The following is a 22,167-nucleotide window of genomic DNA, read 5'->3' as shown; positions in this document are numbered from 1 at the left end:
GGTAGCCTGAAAATGAGCTGGGTATCACCCGCGTAGCACTGAAAGTTGGGACAGAGAGCGGCTATGCGGTGAGCAAGAAGTGCCAGAAACTGGTTGAACAGCCAGGGGGAGAGGTTAGATCCCTGGGGGACACCACAGGTAGAGAAAAAGATGTCGGAGAGGAAGGAACCCAGTTGGACCTGGGAGGGTCGATTGGAGAGGAAGGAGGACAGCCACGCCAGAGCTTGACCAGTGATACCCAGGTTATCACGGAGATGGTTGAGCAGGATGGTGTGGTTAACCGTGTCAAAGGCAGAAGAGAGGTCGCGCAAGATGAGAACACATGGCTAATGTCAAGCTCTGGAGGGAGCTAGCCAATTTCCAGGAATGTATTCCTGCGGATAGGCTAGAGGATTTTAAAGCCGGATTGTCGGACGCCAGAGTGTTGGCGCAGGATCTTCGCGAGGGTGTGGCACACCATGTAGATACCTCTGCTCGTGGCCTTCTGGTCAGGGTTGACATCTCCCACCAAGCGTGGTTCCATGCTACGAAGTTCTCAAAGGAAGTGCAGGACAAGGTGCTGGATCTTCCTTTTGATGGAAAGGAGTTGTTCCATTCCTTCACGGATGAGGAACTCACGAAGACTAAGGCGAGTACTCAAACAGCCAAGTCTTTATCGGTCCTGGCGAAAGCTCCAGCTAAGGCCCCTTATACACAGAGGTCAGGGTCCCCAAACTCTGTCGTACTCTGGGCTCAGGGGTTTTCAGCACGCACGGCGATCCTGATCTGAAGCTCCAGTTGGCGCAAGGGGGCTGTTTTTTTGCCATCAGCCTCCTCTCCAGGTACAGTCTGCCTGCCGACAAATGATATTTTTTGTCAGTCGCACAGGACTCTGGTGGGAGGACCAATTCCGTCTCATCTGGAGGCATGGCAGACCATCACTGAAGACTGATGGGTTTTGTGAATCACTTAGGCGGGCTTCCGCTTGCCCCTCCCCCACCCTTCAACCCTCCTTTCCAACCGACTGGGTCGCCCTCCCTCAGAGCCGAGGTACAGAAACTTCTAGTGCTCAGAGCGGTGGAGCCTGTTCCCCTCCAGGAGCAAGGGGAGGGCTACTACTGCCGTCTGTTTACACTACTCGAACCCAACCAAGCTGGCCTGCCTACTATCCTAGATCTTCCCAGTTCAATCTTTCTCTTCCCCAAGAGAAATTCAAGATGATCACGCGTTGACAGATAAAGTCCTCTTCAAAAGGGCGATTAGCTCAGCGTGGTAGACCTCTAGGATGCATACATGCACATTCTGATTTGGAGCCTGCGTCTAAAATATCTGCGGTTCTCTGTGGGAGCAGAACACTTCCAATTTCGTGTACTCCCTTTTGGTCTCAGCTCGGCGCTCTGTCTTTAAGAAGATGTTGGTTATCACAGCTTTCCTCAGAATGCAGGGGGCTCATGTATATCCATACTTGGATGATTGACTCCTGCGCAGTTCTTGCCCACAGGTGGCCTTGACCAATCTTCAGTCTCTCTGTCAGCTCCTGTTCCATCTTGGGCTGTCGGTGAATTAACGGAAATCGTCCATGACGGTCTCTCAAGACCTGATTTTCCTAGGTTTCTGTTGTAATACAGTCAATACCAGGGTGTTCCTAATGACGGACAGGATTGCAGACCTATCGACCACATGTCAGCTCTTCCTCCAATCCTCGCACATGACGGCCTGTGGTTCCAAAGACCTCTGGGTCTCATGGCCTCAGATGAGGGGCACCCAGCTAGCTCTTCGGAACTGCTGGTCTTGGGCATCGGATCCAGATTCCAAGATAATTCCAGTTCCATCCAGCATGACCGCAGATCTACAATGGTGGTCCTCGACCAAAAACCTTTCAGTGGGGGCCTTCTTCCAGGAGCCCTGCCCACAAGTGACGGTTACTACAGACACCTCCCTTCTGGGGTGGGGAGCGACACTGCGTCACCTCAAAGTTTTCAACCTGTGGACACCTCAGGACAGGCAGTTTCATATCACTTACCTGGCGCTCAAAGCTTTTCAACCGTCATCACCAACAGAGTAGTCCGTATTTGCATGGACAGTTCTGTGGCAATGTTTTACATCAACAGCCAGGCGGGACCAAGTCACCTCTCCTTGTGGTCCTGGCCATACAAATTTGGGACTGAGCCATTCAGCACAAGGTCTGTCTCCAGGCTGTACACATCCGAGGTCATATCAATGTAACTGCAGATTCACTCGGTCGTCCGCTAGTTAGGAGTGGTAAATGAACAGCGATTTCCTCTCCAACATTTTCCATTAATAGGGCACTCCAGAGGTGGACCTCTTTGCAACTTCTGCAAACAGGAAACCTCCTCTTTATGCATCCCTGGGAGATGCTCTCGATATTCCGTGGGACAACATAAAGGCTTATGCCTCCCCCGCCACCCCCCACCCATTGTCACTGATTCATCGGTCACTCTGCAAGCTCAGGATTGGATCGAACTGCACACTCCTGTTCATAGTTCCTTGGTGGCCAGCCAGATTCTGTTTTTCGGAGCTACAGCATCTGTCGATTCTTCCCCCCGATCTTATTGCCGCTGATGACCAACCTTTTTCACCAGAGCAATCACCAGGTGTGACACCTCTCCCCTCAATCAGTCAGCTTTAGAAAACTTTAATCTGTCCGAGGACAATATGCGTATTACCCAAGCGGCTAGGAGCCTTCTATGAGGGCCCAATGAAGGAGCAAATGGCTCCGTTTTTGCCACTGGTGCTTAGCGAAGCAGCTCGACCTCAGACATGCTACGGTCAACACCGTTCTATCCTTTGTGTCTCACCTCGCAGCTTCTGGCATTCATGTTCTGTCTTGAAGAACTTATTTATCCGCCATTACGGCCTCCCTGTCCACGGACAGCTGTTTTTCCTCTTTGACTAATCCAGTCATCAAAAGGCAGTTTGCGGGACTCATTCATCTCTACCTCAACTCCTCCTTCCAGTCTCCCCATGTACCGACTTCCCTCAAGGAAGCCTGGGTTCGACCACTCCTTTTTAAAAAAAAAAAAATAAATTTAAAAAAAAAAAAATAAATAAAAACCTTCTTGACCCATTGGTCCCAGGGAATTACAGACCCATCACCACTGTCCCCTTCCTGCTAAAGATTTTGGACAAAGCAGCTTAACTACAAGTTCAAAAATTCATTGAGGGCAACCACCTTCTTGGATTACGCCAGTCTGGCTTTCGACCACGTCATGGCACCGAAACAGCCCTACTTGACCTAAAAAATCAAATAGATGACCTGAGAGACGCAGGGAAACCGGCGCTCCTCCACCTCTTAGACCTCTCAGCGGCCTTTGATCTGGTAGATCATAAAACCTTATGCCACCATCTCTCCTCCACAGCCAACTTCTCCCTGAAGGCATGTGAATGGATAACCTCCTTCCTTCAGGAGAGAGTGATGAAGGTTTTCTCTGACTCTTCTATTGCCATTTCCAGTCCTATCAAATGTGGCGTCCCACAGGGCTCCTGCCTAGCCCCTACTCTTTATAACCTCTTCACCTGGCCCCTGTTCAGAATCCTCGACGCCCTGGGCATCTCATATACCAACTATGCAGATGACACACAGGTGCTCATCCCATTCTCGGATGACTACCCAACTGATATGAACACCCTCAACTTCGTTTACTCTGCAATTAAATCTTGGATGGCAGATAACTGGCTTTGCCTAAATAGTGAAAAAAACAGAACTTCTGCTAGTTGGATCCCCCTCCACACTGGTTAAACTTGACAAGGAGTATCATTCATTCACCATTGACATTTCCATCAGTGTCTCAAGTGATCAAGACATTGGGCGTGTATCTTGAACCTAGCCTTACCATGGATAGGCAGGTCAATGCCATCGCCTCCTCTGCAGCATATCATTCTAAATTGATCAATGACGTTAGGCCATTTCTGTCCCAACAGAACTGCATCACCATAGCCAGGGCCATCATTGGCTCTAGGTTGGATTATTGCAATGACCTCTTTATTGGTACCTCCCCAAAAAATCTGGCTGAACTCCAGATATCACAGAATAATGCATTAAGGGCCGCAACGGGCATCTCATGCAGGGAACACATTTCAGTGCTCGGGAAGCAGGTACATTGGCTACCCATTAAGGAAAGGATTGTCTTCAGAACACTCGCCCTTACACATAAATGTCTTCACGGTCTGGCACCCATGTACCTAGCTCAGAGGATCACCAAACAGACAGCATCCAGACCTTCTAGGTCTGCATATGCCAACCGTATTAGTGTTCCTCACACACGCAGAGTGCGTGCTGGAGGATCCAGCTTCCCAACCATGGCTGCTACCTTCTGGAACACCCGCCCAGCCCCGATCAGGTCAATCGACTCTCATGCAGCCTTCCGCAAGGCCATAAAAACGAGGCTGTTTGTCTGAAACAGCCCGTCCCAAAGAGCTATGTATTGCATATGTAACCTTCCCATCACCCATCTACTGTATTATGGATGGGCTTGCCACACTATGCTATGCATTCACTGTACTATGTAATGTAACCTATGAGCAACTGTAACCTATCAAACTGTCTTTAAGCATCTATTCATGGGCCGCTTCCTGTAACCCTCAAGCAAGCCTTCGCAAATGTACTTCTAGCGCCTCGATGCCTTTGGCTGTAGTGCGCTCTACAAATCCCAAAATAAAATAAATCTCTTCCCGCCGGTTCCCACTCCTCATCCCAAGTGGGATTTAAATGTGGTCCTCACTGCTTTATGCCATTCGCCGTTTGACCCCATGGCCACTACTGATCTTAAGTACCTTTCTTGGAAGGTTGCTTTTCCGATTGCCATAACATCCGCAAGGCGAGTAAGCGAACTCCAAGTGCTTTCTGTGGAACATCTGTTCCTCACTTTCCACAAGTATAAAGTTGTGCTTTGCTCTCATCCTTCCTTGCTAAGGTGGTTACTGACTTTTATTTGAACCAGTCTTTCTCCTTACCAGTCTTCTTCCCGAACCCGGCATCTGGTGCCGAGCGAGTTCTACACAATTTGGACGTCGGGCGAGCCCTCATGTTTTACCTCGATAGAACGGGGGAACTCGGAAACTCCTCACAACTCTTTGTTACTTTCAGTGACCCTAAAGGGAAACCAGCTTCCAAAGCATCCATTTCCCGTTGGATTGCCTCATGCATTTCAGAGGCCTACAAGATCCAAGGCGTTCAACCACCAAAGGGCATCCATGCTCATCTAGTCCGCGGCAAAGCGGCTGCTGTTGCCTTCCAAAAGTATGCTCCTTGGGTGTCCACAGCCAAGGTGGCTACGTGGACTTCCCCATCCGCTTTCTGCAAGCATTTCTGCTTGGACCCGAGCTCCACGGCTGATACCCAATATAGCAAGGCAGTCCTGAAAAACTTCAGTGAAGGGATTTTTCATCTATCCTTACTACCTCTGGTTGTGCTTGGGAATCTCCCACAAGTATGGAGGAAAGGGGACAGGGCGTAGGAGTATAACTAAGTTACTCACCGTAGTGACTATCTTACTCCTAGTCCATTGTCCCCTTTCCTCCATACGCCTGCCTGCCATCCCCTCTAGAAAAGTATTTTCTATTATTGCTTAAATGGCCTCAGACCTCGTGATAGAAAAGGACTGAAGGGCGATGCACGGGGCGGAGCTCATGAGGGCAGGGTTACGGCCATGTGCTGTGGCCCCACGTAAAAATAAAAGGACAACAATTACATTTTTGATAAAAGTGCTCCAGTCCCGTCGGTCTTGTCCCAAAGGATGGAATGTCCCACAAGTATGGAGGAAAGGGAACTATGGATTAGGAGTAAGATACTCAATGTGGTGACTATCTTAGTTAATGCAGTAACGCCCAGATTTGGGCTACCTGGACAGAGGGTGAAACACCCAAAAAGGGGGCACAACAGCAAATGCAGTAACCCCTAGATTTTATTTGAGTGCTTAAGGTGGGGACCCAAGAGTTGATGAAATGGCACTTTACGGTAGGAGTGCAGCAGTGATAAGATTACTACTTATTAGTTAGCAAACCTTGGTAAGGTATGTTTTGAAGTCGTGAGGAGTGGTAGGGCTTTCTGGGATACAGTAAGTGCTGTATTCCCCACCCAGACCACTCCTACTTTGTCAGTTGCTGCTGTTTGACGCTGATGGCTTCACAGGCAAACACGGTCTGCAGCTGCTTCTTTGGGAGATGCCCTTTGCTTCGGGCCCTTCGCCGAGGACTGCCAAGACAAAGGCTGCCCTGGAAGGACAGTCTGAAATGGGGCTCATAGGCTCACAGGGTGGGATTAGGAGGCATGCACTATGGAGACAGGAAGCGGGAGGGGGTGTGAGCACAGGAGTGCTGGATGGCGCGGGGATCAAGGAATGGGCAAAATGTAATTTTGAAATGTTCTCTTACCCAAAACATGAATTTAGTGATTCTTGCACTGAAGCTTGAATAGACCTATATTTGTCACAATAGGGGGACTTTTGATATCATATACTTAGTTTCCCTTTCACTATGCACAAACCACCCCACTGATCAATAGGCCTACAATGACTAATGGTTTAGAGGGGGATACTTGTGCAAATCAATGCAAAACTGGATCTCTCTCTCTCTCTCTCTCTCTCTCTCTCTCTCTCTCTACCTCTCTCTCTACCTCGCTCTCTACTACAGCACTGCCACCTACCTTCTTGGTTATCTGACCCATGAAGTGAGTCAGCTGAGGCTTTTTCCGCCACTGTCTCACCCCTCCCCCGCCCTTACGGCTGACTCACATCCTGACACAGCTCTTTCTATGCTCCACTCTGATACTCTTGATGTTCTTGCCCCTGTCATGAGGATCCACTTGAAGCCCAAAGCCAAGTGCAACTCCTGGTATGACTCAGACCTCGTCAACCTTAAACGTAAGTGCCTGGTGGCTGAGGGGAAATGGCATGCTTCCTGTACATCCTCTGAACAACTGGCCTACCGCCTGCTCCAAAGGCAATACCGGCTCTGTCCACACCAAGAAGAGAGCCCTCATCCAAGCTCGCATCTCTGCGGCATCCAACAACTTGGCTGAACTCTTTAACATCTGCAAGGAGCTGGCCAACACTGCTGCAGTCTCTACCTCTCCTGTCCCCTCCCAGGCCCTCTGCACGGCCCTGGCTTCTCATTTAATCTCTAAAACTCAGGATATCCTGTCCCCCCTCTCTTCCTCTCCTCCTCCCTCTACTCCCGCTCTTCCTCTGGCCTTTCTGTGGCCACCTCTCCTCCCTTCTTCTCTGCCTTTCCCCTGTTCTCACCGGATGAAGCTTCTAGACGAGTCTGATCTATGAATGTCTTGTCAAAACAGGTTCTCCCCTGTTCCTCTAAAACCATCAAGGACCCCATTGACACCCTGGCTCCCACTATTGCTGACTTCTGCAACCACTTCTTCACCACTGGAGGCCCCACTCCTCCCCCGAAGTACTCCCTTGTGCACCCTCGTTTTAAGAAACCCTCAGCCGACTCCCTCCTGCCTGGCGAACTACCACCCAATCTCCATCACTCCTTTCCTGGGCAAACTCTTGGAAAAACTGGCCATCTCCCAGCTTAATCTACATACTGAATCGGTTGGTTGTCCCCATGACCATCAGTCTGGCTTCAGAGCTGCCAGAAGCACTGAAACTGCTCTCCTGAACATCTGTGAAGACCTGCTCTCCAACCTTGATTCTAATACCCCCTGTGTTCTCATCTTACTTGATCTCTCTTCTGCCTTTGACACGGTCAGCCATGCCATCCTGCTCAACTGTCTCTGTGATAACCTGGGTATCGCCAATCGGGCCCTGGCTTGGCTGACCTTTTTCCTCTCTGATCGACCCGCCAAGGTCCAACTCTGGTCCTTCCTCTCTACCTGTGGTGTTCCCCAGGGGTCTAAGCTCTCTCCCTGGCTGTTCAACCAATACTTGTCACTTCTTGCCCACTGCATTGCTGCTCTCAGTCCCAACTTTCAGTGCTATGCGGATGAAACTCAGCTAATTTTCACGCTCCCTTCCGCCGCCTCTTCTCTCATCTCTGACTGTCCACTATCCAGGAGTGGTGTGCCGCCAATGACCTCTGCCTTAATGCCAGTAAGACTGAGATTCTCCTTATCGGCACACCTGCTCCCTCCTTTCCTTTCGCTCTCTGGCCGGCCTCTCTTGGCCCTCTTCCTGCTCGCACCTGTGAGGCAAAAAACTTCTGGGTCATCTTCGACTCCACATTCTCCTTCTCTCCTCAAATCTCTGATGTCTCTAAGAAGTCACACTATCAGGTGCACCTCCTCCGAGGTATTCTTCCTTTCCTCACCTTCCCCCAGAAGCTCACTGTCCCCAGAGCTCTGGTTCTCTCTAGACTGGACTACTGCAACAGCCTCTTTCTAAATCTACCTGCTTCTACTCTCCGCCCTGTGCAACTCATCCAGAAGAGGACTGAGCGACTCTCATCCAGAATAGGACTGCAAGACTTGTCCTTGGTTTCAAGCCCAGGGATCGTATCTCAGGACTGAAATCTCTGCACTGGCTCCCAGTGGCTGCGAGGATTAAGTTCAAAACCCTCTGCATTGTCCACAAGGCCTTCTGGGGACTGGGGCCTCAATACCTTCAACCCTCTCTTCCTAAATATCTTCCTTCTCGAGCTGTTCACTCATCCGCCTCCAACTCCCTCAGGGCCAGTCGCTTCTCCAAGCAACGAGTTGGTGGTAGATCTGTCTTTGGCTAGGGCCTCCCTCTGGAACAGATTCCCTGCCTCCCTGAAACTTGAGAAGAACGATCTCCGGTTCCGGAAGCACCTCAAGACCTTCCTCTTTGCTTCTGATTTCTCTCCTCCTCTCCCTTGCTGAACTCTTGACTGAAACTGTACTGGTCACCTGGCTACCCTCTGATCTCGGGCCCAGGTCTCCTGCCCTCCGCCAGTTGTACACCCACACTGCCTCCCGGGCAACCCCTGCACTTGGGGGGGGGGGGGGGGGGGGGGTGGGGGAGGGGTTGGGCGGCTTCTTTATCCCTACAGCTACAGTACCCTACCAGCTCCAGACACTTCACGTCTGCATTTACCCCTGCACTTGCCACAAGCTGGCTGCACATTTTACCTACTGTTTTTATTAAATGCATACTGTTGATCCTATGTATTGCAGTGCCCCTCCCCACTTCCCTCCCTTCCTCCCTTCCCCTGCCCCTTCCAGCATTTCTATACAAGGCTCAAGTGCTGCGCTGTTAAGATGGTGTCCCTGTCAGCACGCCTGCACAGGACTGCAGTATCTTCAGTAACATAGAGCAATTATAAAAACCTAACTGAAATAAACAGCCTTTCAATATGACCGCTATGTATTTTATAGGCTTGTCCCGCAGCAGTATGTGTCAATGAAACTGTTTTGGGTGCATGCAGCAAATGTGTGGGCTTGGAGGGGTATCGCCAAGATGGGAATTTCTAAAAACGTGCTGTGGAGCGGGAGCCCAGTCAAGTGTCTCCTACGCACTTCAATATGTCATTGAAGCCCTCCCTCCGCGCCCTTTTTTACACCTGAATTGGGCTTCTTAGGGGTACCAGTCCTTCTAATTTGAACCCAGTTGGGGTTTTTATTGGTGGTTATGCTCGTAGTGCAATTATATATTGTTTAATATAATTGTCCTGATGCGATGTCATTTCTAGCACCGTTTGATGAATGGATGACAAACCTCTCTAATTTTAGCTCTTGTAAAACATTATTTAAACATTTTATATATTTTTAAATGAAAGCTTTATTAAAGCAAAGTTCGATCTGGTTATGTGCATATGAAAACTGTTTAACTCGATCTCAACTTGCTTTGTATGTTATACTTCATATATCTAATGTTGACATTTGTCTTGTATTCTTGTTTTTTTTTTTACATTATGCTTGACTTAGTGAAAGTTTTTTTTTTAAACACTTTCATATACATATATAGACTCTCCTCCAGACTTCCTGCCCAGGGAGTGGCGCTCCAGCAGGCCCACCTCTCATTGGTTGGTTCCCATTGCGCCCTGTGTGATGGGAGGCAGTCACTCGTTTGGCTCCCATAGCGCCCTATGTGATGGGAGGAGGCAGTCACTATGGCTAGGTGTGCGGCTTTGCAGGTTCGGATAGACCTGGGCAATAGGGCACACTGTCTGAAGGGCTGGGACAAAAGGCTGGTGGGGGCCAATGTGGGTCCATTTGTACTGCGAGTTCACTGGAGATGGTGTTTTAACCAATGTTAGACTTGTTTTGTTAGTTTTTTTTAATGCTCCAATTGACACAACTGTTATACTAAAATGCATGAAAAGGTATGTTAGGGAAAATTCTCTGTAAAAGCTAATTTCCCAAACCTAGTGAGTCCCCCAGCAGCTTTGCTGGATTTTTGGGGTTTATTTTTTTCTTCTGCTAAGAGTGAGACTCTTTTTCCTCCCACTCTTAGACATGATTTGAGGTGTTCCTTTGACTTTGTATGTGTTCAATGGGCTATGGGGTCCTTTTCCCCATAGGGTTTCATGTGTTTTTGATATGTGGGTTAGACAGCACCCTCCGTGCCGTAACCCAGGAGTGTCGTCGCGACCCCCAAACATAGACTCCATACCCTGGGACTGACTACTGTCTCCCAGGGCATGTAAAGTCACCATTGGCTTTACTAGTCTCGAATTGTGAACAGAACCAGTACAAACCATCATATTGTGGACGTACTGGTCGGGGCAATTCGATTGCCCCAGGGTCTGTTGTTCGAGGGGGCACTGTCCGGTCCCCCCGACCGAGTTTTGACTGGTGGCAGTGGATACTACTTTTTATATTCGACCCCGAATATATTCCTATGGGATTCTCCCATTGTTCGAGGCTACCACTTTTTAAAATAGCCTCGAACATACTGCCGGTTTATTAAATTAATATAAATTCACTGGTTGGTAATTTTTGCCAAAACTTGGTTCCAAAATGGAGTTTGTGTTCGCTTCTGTGACACCAACCCAAGTCGAGCCCTTTGTTCCACTTTTTAGCGGGCTTCTCCACAGAAGCCTCCAAAAGTGGTGCCACTCTGTCTGGTTACTGCAGGGGGTGTGGGAGGGGGTTTAGGCACCCTGGACTGAGTCCTCGGCAACTCAAGTCACACTCTTGTGTGATTGGCCCAAGTGGTGAGCCGCCCGGCTCACCACTTAGCATGTTTGAGTGACAGCTAGGCTGAATGAATGGGGGTTTTCTGCATAAAACCAGGGCTTTGGGGACTGGAACTTCAGAAGTCGCCACAGGACCTAAAGAATCCGAGGAGGGAGAAGCCGAGCCGACCAGCAACGACGACACCACCGGTGGAACCCTGCTGAACTGTCTCACCACTTTTCCCGATGACAGAGGAGATCTCCAGCCCGGAGAGTCTTCTTCCTTTGACTGGTGGGGATAACCAGTTTGCCCATCTTTTCGCCTTCCTGGACCATATCGTGGCCGCCTTGCCCGTGCCAAGCACCCCGGCAACCGGAATACCACGGTTTACCACTACCGCAAAGAAAAGGGTGGTACCTTGTAACCGGGAAACTCTGCGGCTGGTTTCTTCCCTGGCAGCACAACGACCTCCAGCTTTCCTCCACGTCGAGGCCTCCTCTTCCTCTGGATAAAACACGACTTGCACCCGCTGCCAGGAACAACTGCCCCCGCTGGAGCGTTCTTCCCATTTTCAGGTACTGTGACCCGCCTGGCTTCCCTTGCGACAGATAGTTCGGGGTGACAGTAAATCCTCGACTTTCTAACCTGGGTTAGCCTGGGACCTGTTAACTAACTTTTCCTGACTTGATCTCAATCTTTTTGTGAACTATTTACACAGACTCTTTGGGCATAACCCCACTGTGTGATCCTGGACACATTTCGCTTGCTCTCTCTAAGAGTGGGCCTGGCATTTGAACTTCCTTGCTCTTCAATTGACTTTGCCTAACCTGCCTCACGGTGGTTCTTTGAAAAGTATTGATATTTTTGTGCTTTCATAACTCTGCCTTTTCCCTCCCTTTTTAATAACTTATTAGAGTGCCATCTTATGTTAAGCGCTCACCTCTGTCTGAAAATAAGTGGTGTTTCTCATTAAGACTTGCCTAATAAGTAATTAGGGTTGTATATATATAATAGTGACTGTGTGTTGAATTTATTTACCTCTCTTTGTGCTAGTGTAATTTACAAGTGTGTCTTTAAATAAATAATTATATACTTTTACACCAAAGCTCTGGTCAGTGTTTGCTTGTGCTACTGTACCTATTGTGTATACTCTATATACTGCCTAACTCATCTTGAGAGAAGTCTGACTGCTCAGCCACAGCTACCAGGTAAATCTGGTTGGTACAGACTGCTACCAATTGGGTTTACTGCCAACCACCTGTAGTCCTAAATCTTTTGCAGTGGTCCCTAAGGGAACTGCACTGGTTTCTGCCTAACAAGGTACTATTTAGTTTGTCCTGAAAAAATATTGTATTGTAGTCTGGGAATGTGGTGTGGGCCATTTTTCCTAAGGCATTTTTGCCTGGCCCTGGCCCACGCTGGACGTGGGGACCGCAGTTCGGATCAACCCGTCCTGCCCCTCTTGTAGAGATGGTGTGATCTTGTGCAAATAACTTCTCTTGCCACGGGCGATGGGCCCCTAAAACATCAGGAAACAGGGGCAGCCCGTGACAGTCTGCGTCGGCCACGGCCCACGGTGTTGAGGTTAGCCAAAAACGTATGAAGGGAGAGTGTTAAGCTGCTACTTTCTCTTCAATGAGCACTAAATGTTATCTACCATAGAGGCTCTAAAATTAACAATTTTTTAAGATTGATTTCCTGACATAAATGGGGTTTGATGCTTTGGGGGGACATACAAATAAGATGTATCATACAGTCCTTGCAGTCTCTCATGTCATTATGGGCCCATATGATATGATGAGCCCACATTGACAGATAGCAAACTCACTGGCAAGCATGTTAATGTTTGCAAACAGGTTTAGCATTTGCGATGCATTTATTTGTGCGGGAATAAGAAAGAATGGGCCTTTTTCTGAAAAGCTTTTCATTCATCTGCGCACACGCTGAGACAAACAAAGCACGATCTGCGTGGATCTGGTCCTCAAAAATATATTTGCAAGGGCCAGCACATGTAGGAAATCCATTTTTTTTCTGAATCAGGACCATGCAGATTTCAGCCCTAACAGGAGAGATGCTGCAAAAAGGGCCTCTGAATTTGCATCCTGATTCGCTTTGAAGTGTTCCTGACACTCGGCTCCTTCCCTGCGCCTGGATCGCAGGTGCTGGAAAAAAAGTCAAATGCTCTCTGGACGTGGGTATGGACCTTGAAAACAATCCCAGAGAGCTCATAACTGTGAATAAAAGCACAAGCGCGTTTCCACTCTGCTTCCAACTATCTGTAAAAATATGCAGCCAACAGCCACCTGTATGGCGACACGATTAAGTGTGGTTTCTAGGTTTGGACCCGGGGATCGAACTTGTGTTACTCTGTGTCGTCTTGAATCCAAGGCAAGGACCTTGCCCCTAAGCTACCCGCCACATTGTGCCCTGTAGTTCTGAGCCCCTCAAACATGCGCCACTATAACCAACTGAACTCTGTCAATTACACTTACATCTTGCATGTTCTGCAATGATGTGCTCCTTATACCTGCCCCGCACATACATGGTACACCGCCTGCTGCATATCTTGCAGTGCTTAGTCCATTTTTGCCATTGTGTTTCCTTCAGTGTTTTGCACCCCATTCAGTGTGTGTGTGTACTCCAATTAAGGCATTAACTCTCAGAAGACTGATTTGAACAAACCCTGGCAGGACCTTTGAACGCAAAGCCTGATGGCAAATTAACAGAGCTCAAAGAGTTTCCATGAGGAGGTGTTTTGGGCGGGCAGAGGCAGGAATGGGGTGGGATTGGCAATTAGCATGGCCATGGGCAGGCAATGAGTGGGCAAATAACCAAACACCTACAGAGACTCTGTCCCTCCTCATAAGTCATTCCACCCTGTCTGTACGCCAATGCAATACTTCTGTTCATGTTGAACTGTTAGGTTTTAATTTTGTTTAATAAATGCTTGCTTAAAATCCTTTTCCTTTATTTTCTTTCAAAATTAATATATTATTCGAAACAAAAAAAAGTGAAATGTCCTTATAGCATCCTTTTGGGCAGACCGATCACAGATGTATAAACCATTTAAAGCTTAGAGGAGTATCTGTTAAATTGGTCTTGAGATATGTAATCCCTTCATTTTTCACATTGGGAGGGGGCATGGGTGTCGCGGGGGCGCCATGGGTTTGGAGGGGGATGGGAGTATGACATGAGTTTTGGGGGGGGCGACATGGGTTTCGGGGGTGCTGGGGGCCCAAGGCTGTTCTTGCCCCGGGCCCCCAAAACTGTTAAGATGGCCCTGCAGTGTATCCATAGCTTGAGTATTGGGCCTCTCAGCTTCTCTAAATGTGGGGCCTTGTGGCCACTTCCTTGTCTGCATCATGTACCAGTTGCTTAGCTTGCTGCAGATCTTCCTTTTTCCAGCCTTGTCTCACTCTCCACTACAGCGTACTCCCATGCTCCTTTCTTCTCGGCTCTCGCCCTCTCTCCCATTCGATGGAGTCCTTAATTTCGGCCTCTCCTGGACCTCATGTTAGTCAACCATAGATATTGGGAAACAGATGTCCAATCTCCCTTCTACTTGTAGGATAGTGCATGGACCATTTTTAGATTGTGACCCATTGCAGCGGCTATTGCCATTACGTTTATGTTCTACTATAGTGGCTCATTATTGCACGTCATTTATTGCTAATTATTTACAATACCCTAAATTATTCTATACGCTTCCTTAGTTGGGCTGCACAGACGTTTTACCTATTTGTAGCCTTCAATAATGGATGTAGTTTTAGGTTAACCTAAAGGTTCCGTTTATGATTTGGCCAGATGACCATCTGTTTGGCCATACAAGTTCCAACTTTAACATGTTGGGTTATTGTTCGTAAACACACTATTTAGTGGGTTAATATGGCCTTGTGTATGGTGCTAAACAGTCCATGGTTGTGGACTGCTTAAACCCTTTGAGCGTTAACAAAGGTGTGGTGTTTGCAAATACCATTCTTACAGTACATTACTCGCAATAGTAATGTAAAACGTATCTGTATTTTTTATTTTTCATGGGGGCTGCCTGATAACCCGCTGTGTGGTCAGCGAGTTGCGCCCTACATTGAAATCCTCCTGGGCTGCGTATGCCAGGCACAGCCCGGGAGGCGAAGCAAGAGAGCAGATAGGCCGGCTCCACCAAAATGGGTGGAGCAGTGAATAGCAAAAACACAGCTTGGCCTCAACGGCCAACCCGGGTGATGAGGAGAACGAGTGAAGTCCCGGGCTGCTCCAAAGGCCCTGAGCGGCCCGGGTGAAGATGTGGCCATTCCCTGCTTCTAACAATGCTTTGCTGAGGGGGCGGGCCCAGAAGAAGGCCATGGTGTGCAGTGGTGAACACGAGCTCTGTCCCGGGTTGGCATGGGCAAGCTTCCTGTCCCTAAAATAGCAGCAGTATGCTGAATTGAAAGCTGCGGTGTCCCCACAGCACAGGGGATGCCGGCTGAGGAAACGAGGTGGCACGGGCGACCCCCCCCTCACCCCCCCCCTGTTGAACAGGACCACCGGAATATTAACACAGCGCTGCACTGATGTCAGTGGGCTAACCACCAAAGGGGCCCACCCAGAATATATACACTATGCAGACCCCCACGTGCACAGCCAGGACTTAGTGCAGTGAGTGCAGGTGGCCCCATGTAGTGGACTGGCCCACTCTGAAAATAGCAAAGGGGCCAGGGCCCCATCTTTTGTTGGTATCCAGTGATTGCATCGAATATAAAGCATTGAATGACAAAGAATCGAAAGAAATGCATCGAAAAAAAGCATTGAATGCATTTTTTCAAGGGTAAAGGTTTTATTTTTATTCTAATGGGTTTTAAGGGGTAAAAAAAACGGGGGTTGCATTTGATGCTTTTTTAAAAAATGCTAATGCATTCAATGCAATCACTATAAACCCTTTTGTTATCAAGGGACACTGGAGCCAGGCCAGCCATTTTACCATCAGGACCAGCCCGCTTCTGCGAGCCCACCATCCAGCATTGCCTGCAGCCCTACACTAGCCAGCACTCCCAGAGACGGATGTCCAGGTACTGTGGAGGGGTGACTGACTTAAGCAGGGGGTGTGTGTGTGTGTCTGTGTCTGTGTCTGTGTCCGTCTAGGTTGGACTACTGCAACAGCCTCTTCCTCAATTGTCCCCTTTCCTCCCACTCCCCTTCAGCTAATCCAGAACAGGACTGCAAGACGTATCCTTGGCCTCAAGCCCAGAGACCAGATCTCTCCACTGACCCCTGGTGCTTGCAAGGATCAAATTCAAGACCCTCTGTACCATCCACAAGGCTTTTTGGGACCACGCTATCCAACTTTCTCTCCCTAAATACTTCCCTGTTAGAGCCCTCCACTCCTCTAACTCCAACTCTGCTTGTCAAACTGCTTCTCTAAGCAGTGGGTAGGGGCAGGTCTCCCTCTTTTTGGCTGGTGTCTCTTAGGAACTGCCTCCCTGGCCCTCTCAGACTTGAGACAGACCTTTAAGTTCCGGAAGCCTCTCAAAACTCTGCTTTTCTCCAGCTCTTTCCCTTACCTGCTAATGACCCCACTGCCGCTGAGACGGGCAGCCTAGTACTTCAGGAATCCCCCAGGTTACCAGGCCCTCTACGCAGTCAGCACCTCACCCTCTGCACTGCCCTTGCGGGCCCCCTGCCTAGTGGCTGTGCATCCCACCTGTGGGATTCCCCCACCCTAGTACTTAGCCATTGGCCTCCTCCCTGGCTCCCCTTGCATTTCCCTCTAAGGCTCCCGCCAGCACTCGTCCATACCTTGCTCCCCCCACTCCCCTTCCCTATCTCCTGCACTTGCACGTCCGAATGTCACAAGGGCCAGTAGGACCACGATTGTACATTTACTGTTTTGCCACTGTTATTTTTTCCTCTTAGTCCTCCCCACTTTCTCTTGTGGCACCTGGAAACACAATTCTGTTGTGTAGGCTTTTAATAAATGCTCAATAAATCAAATATGTATATATTTAAGTATTGTTATGTAGGGCAATGGCTAAGTAGCGGTAAGTATAGAGTCGGGGAAGTGATGGGGTGTATGTCAAGCAGATGGAAACGTTAAATAGGGCTACGACGTTATGTAAATATGCCCATTAATTTAAAATGGGTGTTAGCAAGGAGATACACTGGAGTGTGGTAGTGGTATTGGGTGGTGGCCTGCCTGAGGCCACCTATCAAGATGGAACCACCCGCAGAGGCCTCCTCTGGCCTCACACTCAGTGTTTGTGGTACATGAGTTTAGGTGGGGGGGGAGGTCTGTTGTGCCAGACTCACCCTAAGGGGCCACAAGACCATCCATGGAATGGTGAGCTGGCGTAGCGGGTCACCCAGTCAGTTCGAGTTCACGCCAGGTGACTCCTAAGTGAAAAAGGGCAAAGATGTATGTGCTGTTATTTTTAAAAAGAATGTTTTTGATAAACAACTTTTCAAATACAAAATACAAAAGACTTAAATCATTTACAATTTAAAACAAATTATTACATTTCAGAAAAGAAAAAGAAAAACATAAAATTGTTTGACTTGGTTATTCTTCCTTTAACACTTGGTTTTTGATGGTAATATACAGTCTAAAAACGGTGTTATGGCTTTCATAAGTGCTAATCTCACTGTTGAAAACAGATGTTGCCAAATTTCATCATCACTTTTATCATGATAAACCAAGTCCTTAAAATATAACATTCTCTGGGAAAGTAATTCTGGACATTTTATCACTAAGTGTTGTAATGTTTCCTTGACCGTAACCATTTGGCAAAAACGACAATAGTTCAAATTTGATGGAATTTTCTTTCGTCGTATTAGAATTTCTCTGGTCGGCCAAAGATTTAACCTGAACCTTAGAAACGTTTGCCTTAAAGCTGTAGAAGGGCACTTAACAAGATAGGGGGCCATAAGACGCAACCTCTTGTAACCAAACTGGTTAGTATCAATCTCTATAAGTCATGCAAGTTGACCTATTTTGAATCCAATTCCACTGATACAACTTCGTTTTAGCACGAGAGGGGTTCTCTAGTAATGAGGCTAAAGTTATGTCTGCTTCAGCCATGATCTTTAAGACACACTCGCGCCATTTCTTTGGGAAGCTGTTCGTGGATGTTATGAGTTGGTAAGCTATCACACTTAAAATGTTATTAGCTTCAATTCCCAATAGACATTTGTGGAATAGACTGCACATATGCCAATGTAAACAAGCTGCTAATGAGACTAAACCTAATTCATAGCGAATTAGTGTCAATGGAGTGGAATTAGGCAATTGTAAAATTGTTTTCCAAAAGCGGGCTTCAAGTGTGTTCCATATTTTTGTGTGGGCATTTAGTTTGGATTCAGCTCCATATAACATTATAGGGATGACTTTCAGCTCCTAAAATAATAACACATGTTTACAGGTAAATTTGCCATATTTGAAATTCAAGGTCTTTGCCTGAGATATTAAACCGTTCATTTTGGTGTTGAGTTACTAGATGCGACGTGTCTGATGGATTATTGTACACAATAGCTCCCAAATACTTGTATTCTGAAACAGTTTTGAGAGCAACATCTTGCAAGTGCCACACATGATTACATTGTCCGTGTTGTTTTTTGAGTTTTTGCAAATTAGGACCTGTGTTTTTTCCAAATTGATGGTTAGGTTGTTTATTTTGGCAAAATCAGTTAATGCGTTTAGCAAATTCTGAAAGCCAATCGGGGTTTGGGACATCAGTATTAAATCAGCGTAGAGCATCCACGGTATACGCTGTTTTCCTAATTTAGGAGGGTCTGAGATGATATTAAGAAAGAACAAGCCCATATCAAGAACAAAGAGATTGAACAATATTGAGGCCAAGATACATCCTTGCTTTAAACCACGTAGAGTACTAAAAGCCGATGACAGTAGACCTTCATGTGTCTTTCTAATTTTCATAGTGGTGTTGTGTGCAGTAATCTAATCAAAGTTAATAAAGACGAGGGACATCCATATGCTTCTAGTTTGGCATATAATAAATTCCTGTCAACAGAATCAAACGCCATGCGAAAGTCGATAAAGGCTAAGTACAACGGCTGCTTTCGCATGGAACTTTGGGATTGTATCATACTTAAGGCAATCATGTTGGCCGCAGTGCCCAGCCCACTCACAAACACCGATTGAAGGGGATCTCTCTTCACTTCATTTGCTGACCATTTATTTAGTTCTTTTAGGATGATGCATCCAAAGATTTTACTGGGAGCATCAAGAAGTGATATAGGCCAATAGCTGGCTGGATCTGCACGATCACCCTTCTTGTAGATTGGTATGGTGATCGAGCAAGTCCAGGAGCTCGGAATGTGCTGGGTAAGTAATATATTGTCAAACATGATCTTCAAAATATCAGCCCAGATGTCTGGATATTGTCTTAAGGTTGTATTATACAATCCATCCGGGCCCGGGGCTCTAGAGTGACTACTTTTATTTATGTAGTATAGGATGTCATCACGATCGTAATTGAGCCAGAAGGACATTTGTTCTGTGTGGAATTTCTGAGAAGTAACAAAGGCAAGAAGACTATATATTTTCCGATGAGAGTCCATCCATTCTCGCTCTTTAATAATGTTGGCTTGAACTGCCACCTGGGTTCCAGCAGTTGCTTGATTTATTAAAGCCCAGGTTTGAGAAGCATTTTTGCTAGATAATTTCCTAAGCATAAGGCTCCCATCCTCTTCAAATAACTTGGATTTTATGCCCTTCGTCCAATTTTTGTAGTTTGTGCTAATGCTAGTTAGTGCCTTGGCCCTGTTTTCCATTGGCAATCTTAGGGCCTCACGTTTGAGGTACCTCACATTTGTTTTCATCTGTTGAACTTCTGGATTATATACGTGTAGGTGGGGTATTTGTTTGGATTTCATCTGCACAGATTTTGACTGAAATCGTTGCATTCATTCTGGATATACTAAACTAGATGTATGTTCCTCTTGTCTCACTTGCAAGACCTTTGAAGCATAATATCTCTTAAATGCATTCAGTGACGGTTCAGACCGTCCAAGTATGTTGCTAACAGTGTTAACCACTATTTGCCCTAAATGCATTTCACAAGGGGATGTCTTGTCCATATTTTTGTGCACCCATGACAAATTTAACATATTGTGGTCACTTAAATTGGAGTGTATCACATTGAAAGATGTCAGTTGAGAAAATAAAATTGTGTCCACGTAGACAAAGTCAATAACAGCTGAACTCGACCCTCTATGCCATGTTACAGAGGGAGGGATGTCCGACGACAAGGCTCCATTGAGCATAAACAAGTTTCTAGACTTGATTAAATTGTTCCATTTTGATAATGTAGAATGTTCTAAGAAACGATTAGGATCTAAGCAATGCAGATTCAGATCAACTAGTATTATGTGACAATACCGTTTTTCTTTAGCAACCAAATCCAGAGTTTCGGTTATGGATTCTAGGAACCTGTCTATTCCGTCCGGATTCCAATAAACATTTATAGCAGCATAAACTAGTTTATTTTTTGATAGTTTAACCATTTGAATAAAAGAATTTGGTGAAAACCAATTGGCTGAGTCAATTTGGGTACTCTGTTTAATGGCAATAAGTAGACCCGAGGTAGGTCGACCTAGTTTGGCTTTTTTTGCCAGAACAAGGAGGATGTCATAGTTATTCCAGATGGGAGAAGACAATAACCAGGTTTCTTGTAGTAAGATGATATCATGGTTTAACAGAGTGGAATTCTGGTTGTTGATCAGATGTTTGAACCCCCTAGAGTTCCAGCTAACTAGAGACCATATAAAAGAATTGGCATGAGCTAGCTAATTCTGATCCTTGGATAAACCACAGTTACAATGAGTGTTTGTCATAGACTGTAATTTGGTTACATCATTTGGTTTAGAAAACTCTTGAGGAGACTCCTTAAGTGTTTGGGTCTCAGAGGGAGAGAGGAAAGGTGATATTTCAAAACCCAAGTCAAGAAGTTGAGATTTGACCATCCATATAGTGTTAAGAACGATTTAGAGTTTAGCCATAAAATAACAGCTGTTCTGTTTAATGGATTTATAAATTCAACCAGTTCCAGGTCAACAGTTCCAATATCATCCAGAGCTGGAATTTCACCAAAGATTGACAAGACAGAGGCTCGATTCAAACTATATTGAGTGCATGGTGCTGGACAACATTTTAGAATAAGAGAATGAATAGCTGGTCTTTTGGTAATTTGTTTGTTTTTTTTATGATCAATGGCCATAGCCGGAGCCTGCTTTGGTTGATCTTTGAGGGGGCTTGTTTCCTCCATTAGCTGTGATAAGGTTGCTTTAATAAACTGCTTCAAGTCAGTTTGTGTTATCACGTTCTTCTTCAGAGGTTCAGGATTGGAGTTGGTAATTTCATTACTGACCGTTCGCACTGATGATGGAGCAGTCAGTGAAATATTTCGCAAATTTGGGTTGGGTTTGGGAAGGGATGGAATCTCTTTGACTCTTTGGTCATTTATTGCTTTATTCGAAATTGGACATTCCATGTCATATGGAGTGAATGTTAGATCTTTTTGGACGGGATGATTAGCCATATAGGCGTCAACTACTTGACGTATTTCCTTCTGATGTAACATGAGATTGTCAGTTTCCACCATTAAAGACTTAGTCATGGGAGGATGATTGATTCAATTCTGATGGCACCGGTAAGGCTATGACCAGATCGTCTAGTGGTTGGTAAAACTGAGTCATGTTTCCAGTGCGTGATGGATCTAGATGTTTTTTTAAGGTGGCTTGTAGCATGTCTTTTTTAGCAATGGCTCTAGAGGCTGTTGTTGCTGCTGATTTGGGTTGAGACAGGATTTTTATGAATCGTTTAGACTGAGAGGATGAGATTGTTTTGGTGTTTTTGATGTTCTCAAGTTTTTTTTGTTTGCAGACAAGATTTGTTTTAGTTGGATTGATTGCCTGGTCTTTCAATTTTTCACAAGGTCCATGAAAACAAAGCATAGTTTGTGTTAGTATTTTGCTTCGTTTTTGCTTGGTTCTTTGCAGTGCTAGGTTCCAAGGGTTGTGGTTTCAGTTTAGGATTTTCCCACAGTTGTTCAACAATTGGAGTGGGAATTAAGGGTACAGCATAAAATGCTGGTTTCGAGTGGATTTGGTCCAAAGCTTCCTGTGTCATGAGAGATGGAGCA

At 46.6% G+C, this 22,167-nt stretch overlaps 1 protein-coding gene across 12 annotated transcripts in view; it reads left to right on the top strand.

Moving 5' to 3' along the window:
- YPEL2 (yippee like 2) overlaps positions 1-22,167 on the top strand; it is a 318,063-nt gene that overhangs the window by 94,246 nt on the left and 201,650 nt on the right. For 4 of the 12 annotated variants that reach the window (XM_069615140.1, XM_069615138.1, XM_069615143.1 and 1 more), the window contains one exon: positions 15,964-16,080. The exons of the other annotated variants lie outside the window; for them this stretch is intronic. The gene's annotated coding sequence lies outside the window, so the exon portion shown is untranslated. The remainder of the gene's footprint in view (positions 1-15,963; positions 16,081-22,167) is intronic. 12 annotated transcript variants of the gene reach the window in all.

This window comes from Ambystoma mexicanum, chromosome 9, assembly GCF_040938575.1.
Source record: "Ambystoma mexicanum isolate Mex_15411 chromosome 9, UKY_AmexF1_1, whole genome shotgun sequence".
Taxonomy (NCBI): domain Eukaryota; kingdom Metazoa; phylum Chordata; class Amphibia; order Caudata; family Ambystomatidae; genus Ambystoma; species Ambystoma mexicanum.
This window is presented reverse-complemented; position numbering and strand designations above follow the sequence as displayed.